This window comes from Terrapene carolina, unplaced genomic scaffold, assembly GCF_002925995.2.
Source record: "Terrapene carolina triunguis isolate 2854851 unplaced genomic scaffold, T_m_triunguis-2.0 Scaffold96, whole genome shotgun sequence".
NCBI lineage: Eukaryota > Metazoa > Chordata > Testudines > Emydidae > Terrapene > Terrapene triunguis.
Window position 1 is genome coordinate 72,122,897 of NW_020664447.1, and position 5,929 is coordinate 72,128,825.

Consider the following 5,929-nt stretch of genomic DNA (forward strand, 5'->3'; position numbering starts at 1 on the left):
GGGGGGGGGGGGGCGGCCAAAATTGTTTTTGCCTTGGGCGGCAAAAATCCTAGAGCCGGCCCTGGCTCAGGGAGCCTGGCCCAATGTTTTTGGATTTGTAGTTCTGTCAAGATTTCCCCCCCACCCTTTAATGTTCCATGTGTCACTTGTAACATTACTGTTCCCTTGACTTGTGTGTAGGCCCTCCTTTCTAGTATGATCAGTGGGCTATTTTCTCCAGATTTGGCATCGGGCCCAAAAATACACAGCACATGACTGACTTCCATAAATCACTGCAGCCCTAACACTGCAAAGAATTCCCTCTCTCCCCCATGCCCGCTCCCTGGGCCCTAAATATCATAATTTTAAAAAGCCCACCGGCGGAATATGAAAAGTAAAGTGTGATCAGAATGCTGGATACTTTCACTAGCAGCAGAATAAAACATATAGGAAAAGTTTACATACATATCTTTGTGGCTTGGTTAATATATTAATTTAGTATACAGAAAAAGGAAACAATTAAATTAACAGTAAAGACATCAGACACCAAACAGTGCTTAAATGGCCCCTCCCTCCCCCAAACTCCAACAAACCTTGACCACTTTAAACATCGGGCATAGTCAGGCATAACAGCTGATAAATGCTATAGGCAAGGCTATCAGTGAATGGTGAAAAGAAATATTCTGAAGCCCCTCACAACCACTTACAGAACTGTTTTTAAAGTGGTTTACAACTAATTGACTGCTCTTGATAAGGAACTTCTTAACAGAGGTGTTGCCATAATTGTGCAATGTTTTGTATTATGTTAATAGAACTGTGTCAGCACTCTCTGCACACAAACACATGGCTAAAGGTGTTAACCTTGAGAAGGTGCCCTCACACAATTGCCTATGGTCAATAGGTACAGAACGTTGGCTGTAGGAGATCAAAACCTACAAAAATGTATGTTGGCTCGCAACTCTATGCAAGTGTTCTCTAGTGCTTTAAAAGTGGCTCCACAGGGTGAGATAGTGACTTCTGCCTCTGCTGAGGGCACTATTTCCCTCCCTGTTGTTTCAGGATGTGAGACTGTATTGCATCCTGGATTTCACTTGCCCAACAGGAACCAGGACTAGTGTTCACATGGATGGAATGCAGTTGTTAGTATAAGCTTTGCAAACTAGTTCTGTCCTGTCACTGCGCAGGTGTGGCAGAAGCACCCTAAAAGAGTGTGTGTGGGGGGGACCATAGGCGCCTAAACGATGGCCATGACTCTGGAGGCCCTGCCCCACTCCTCCTTCCTGAGCCCCTACCCCACCCCTTCTTCCTGAGCTGCCACTCGCTTCTCTCCACACCCTCCCCCTATTGCTCACCCTTATGACCAGTAAAGGGGGGGGGGCATGGCCCTTATGGCACCTCTGGTCCTGTGCCTACTCCATACTGAAGTATTTCCCTTTCCCTTCACATATGTCTTGAGGGGTACAGCATGTCACGATTATGCAAAGGGTGTTGGCCACAGTGGCATCCAGACAGGTATGCAGACATTGTCAATGAGCTTTCAGCTGCCCAAATGCACACTCTATGACCATTCTGCAGCTACTCAGTCTGTAACCGAATTCCCTTTTTGTTGGATCACTGATGTTGGGGTTTTGTTACATTAGCCAAGTTAGAAGTGGGTATACGGGGTTCCCCAAATTAACTGCTGGTACAGAAATACCTTAGAGAATCATGTGGTTTCTGGGGAATTAAGTCTCTTCTTCCCTTCTCAAGTACAATTCCACTCTCTTGAGAACCCTGGCATCATAAACCTTTCCTGTTTGTCCAGCATTGGTGTTCACAAACCTACCTGTCACCATTCCAGTCTGACCCAGTTCAGCCCCTTGCGGACAGGCACAGTGTTGCAGACAAGCCCTTACCCTGACCAAGGGGAAAATCAAGTATCAATAAGTCCAAATAGCCAGATAAAGTGCTAAAGAGGCCCTTGTTGTGGAGGGTCTAATTTATTAGCAAAAAAGCCAATGCAGAACATAAACAAAACTTTCACCCCAACATCCCAGTGGGGTGACCAGGTCATTCTTAGTCCATGTTCCTCACCTGAGTCACATTCACCTCTACCCATGCTCTTCCTCCCTGGTTCCAGCCTCTACCCGTGGCATTAGGTCTCTTGCCCCTACTAGAGTAATGTTCTTCTCTGGAATCTGAGTTCCAGGGAGGTCTATCCTCTGCAACTCTTCTCCAGGGACAACAGGTGATCCTTGCCAGGCTGGGCTTGGAGGCATGAATGGTAAAGCCTTCTGTCTCGGAGGCTCCCCTCTCCAGGAGCTACTCTTACAGGCTCCCCAGCCTTACAGGTTCCCCAGAGAGTTTACCTTCTAGGTATTCAGCCCTCTGGCTCAGGCTCAAGTTCCTCTTGAGAGCTCCTCTCTATGGGAGCCTCTTGTCTCCCTCTGGAGTTTCTCTAAATGAGCTTGGGTAACCATTATTAGATCCAGGTGCTTATTTACTAATCAGCCACCAGGGCAGTCAATTATCCTACAACAAGAGTATAGACTACTTGTGTGCTCCAGAACTAGCAGTTCCAAGAAACATCCATTGCTTCTCCAAACTGGGTCCCAACATGACATTTGAACACAAGGGATGAATTTGGCTCTTTGGTAACTTCAGGGATTGACATGGATGTTCCCTATGGATTTTAACAGGCCTCCATTATTGTTTCACTATTTATACTATTCACTTAAGTCATGTAAATATGTAAATATTAGAAAATTGCTAGTAAATGAGGTTACATGGATCATGAAAATAAAAGCTTATTAGAATGTTAAATCATTCTTAGAAATAAAACTTTTCCAAAATGTTACTACACATATGATTTCTGTTTACAGAACTTTGAATCACTTATTTATATTGCCTTGGACTGTTGCAGCTACATTTGAAAATTGCCTAACTTTCCATGAGTGATTAACTTTTTCTTATAGTATAGTTGCTTATTTGATAGGTTATTCCATGCCTTTATGCAAATACACATCCACAATGTCTCATCTTTGAACTTTGAGTAGAACTTTTAGAAGCACTCAGTGTTGGCCTAAATTTGCTCCCATTACAATTTACACACTCAAAATGCTGTAAAACATTAACTATTTATGCCTCAAAACAGCCTGTGAGGTTGGTAGGTAATTATCACTATTTTAAAGATAGTAAATGCTACTGGGGAAACTGAGGAAGAGATAGGTTATTTGACTTGCTCAAGGTCACACAGCAAGTCAGGTCATGTCTACACTGACAAAGTTACAGTGCTGGCAGTTACAGCACCTCTCAGAGAGTGCCGAAGGAACACCGCTGTTGTGTTCACACTGACAGCTGCCTGCGCAATAGTGTGTTCACACTTGTGGCGCTATTCGGAGTGGTGGACTCGGGGCAGCTATCCCACAGAGTGCCTCTTTCTCTTTTGCTGCTAAGACTTGTGGAAAGGCAGAAGGGGTCATGGGGCATCCTGGGTCCTGTCCCAATACCCCATGATGCATTGCTTCATATCCCAGCAATCCCTGTGCTTCCATCCGCATTTGGCGCCATCTTTCAATGGTTTGTGTACTGCACGCCCTGCCCTGCCTCTTTCTGGCTGCAAAAATGGATCCCAAGCTGTTGACAAGAATGCTGTTTGCACTGACCAACATGTCACGAGTGGCAGTGGAGTTATTCCTTAAACTACAAAGGCAAGAGGAGTGCGACATTGATCTTGCCACGCGTAGTAGCTAAGACACGAGATTTCTTGTGGCATTCATGGAGGTGCTGACCATTGTGGAACACCACTTTTGGGCTTGGGAAACAAGCACTGAGTGGTGGGATCACATTGTGATGCACATCTGTGGGGACAAGCAGTGGCTGCAGAACTTTCGCATGAGAAAAGCCACATTCATGGGACTGTGTGATGAACTCGCACCAGCCCACCTAGCCACCGAGTACATTAATCACAAGGGGTATTTCTCAATGTTTCTCCAGGCACTTGTGGATCACTGTGGACGTTTCACAGCCATTAACGCAGGCTGGTCCGGAAAGGTGCATGACACATGCATCTTTAGAAACACTGGCTTGTTCAAGAAGCTGTAAGCAAGGACTTTCTTCCCGGACCAGAAGATCACCATGGGGGAAATAGAAATGCCCATTGTGATTCTGGGAGACCCTGCCTACCCCTTAATGCCGTAGGTCATGAAGTCATACACGGGGCAACTTGACAGCAGCAAGGAGCGGTTCAACAACAGGCTAAGCAAGTGCAGAATGATTGTGGAGTGTGCATTCGGCCGTTTAAAAGCCTGCTGGCGATGCCTGTATGGGAAGCTGGACATGGCCGATGATAATATTCCTATGCTTATGCTTCCTATGTGTGCTGTGCACGCCATAATATTTGTGAAGGGAAGGGTGAAAGGTTCACTCAGGGCTGGACCGCGTAGGGTCGGAGCCTGGCGGCCAAGTTTGAACAGGCGAAGACCAGGGCTATTAGAGGGGCACAGCACGGGGCCATAAGGATCAGGGATGCTTTAGGCAGCAATTTGAAGCTGAAAGCCACTAATATTTGTTGCTATACTTGGGATTGCAGTGCTTGTAATGCTAGGAGGTGATTGGTGCACGTGATGCAAGAAGGGGCCTTAACATAGCTGTATGGATGTTGCTTTGCAATGCTCTTTTTGCTTTCACTTAATAGAATAAAGATTGCTTTCAAACAAACACAATTCTTTTATTGAAAGATAACCAGAGGAGAGAGTCAAATGAAAAAAATCATCAGCAGGGAGAGGAATGGGGGGAGAGGGGAACTGGAAGGAATGGGGGAATGGAAGGTCTCAAGAGGAGGAGGGGTCCCAAGATAGCTACAGATTTGTGTATGTCCAGGGATCATACCCAACCTTCTCCTTTGGAGTATGATGCAGCGGGTGCTGTACTTCAGCAGGGCCAAACTGCAGAGGGATGGGTGTTGAGTGCAGTGGGTAGTGGGATTCCACACTGCTGGACTGTGAGGAGGGAGGAGAGGAATGCTGTGGGTAGAGAGTGGAGCCAGGAGGTTGATAAGAGTGTGTTGGCATGGGTGGGGGGAGGGTGCATGGGAAAGAGTTTTGCGACAGCAGCTGCAGGAGAGGGTGGGCGCGGGGCTGCTCAGTTTGAAGAGCTAGTATCTCCTGTACCGTGTCCGCTTGGCGCTCCATAACTGTTAAGAGCCGCTCTGTAGCTTCTTTCTGGTGTGCCGCATTCTTGTTTCGTTCCCTCTGACAATACCCAGGTGCAGTACTGTGGCCTACTGTATTTGGAAAATCTTTGAGGAAAGCATGCAAGATTGTTTCAGACCCATGGTTTACTTTTTCCCCGAAACTGGATAAACATACAAAACCTGCCAAGTAAAATCATTTACCATATATATATATGGAACTTCCATAATATTAAGCATTACACTCAGCTCTTTGAGCAAGGAAGCACATTGTGTCATTCTCCAGCTAACTCATCAGGCTAATATATTGAGTACTGATGGTCTTCTTTTAGGTTAATTTAAGGAGATCCCTCCTCAGCCAGACCTCTACTGTAACCTAACATGCCCTGACCTCCCTCATTACCGCCAAATATACTATCTTCTCCCCTCTTCTAAATGCCTTCATGTATTGTCATACCAGCTCCTTCTAGTTCCCTTTTCTTATCTCCCACTTCCTTGTAGTGCACATCCCAACTAGGGCTGACTGGAAATTCCATTTTGTAAAAAAGAATTCCATTTTGAAAAAAAATTCAAGATTTCAACATTTGTTTTTGTTCCACATCAGAATGAAAATGAGACCTTTCAAAAAATTTCACAAAAAACTATGACAGACCCACCCCAGAATAGCTGATAACCATTCCAGATGAGTTGTCTCATGCCAGGTGAGCCAATAACCATAGCTGGGGTGATACCAACCCCAGAATATCCAATAACCATCCCAAGAGTGTGCCCTAATCACTG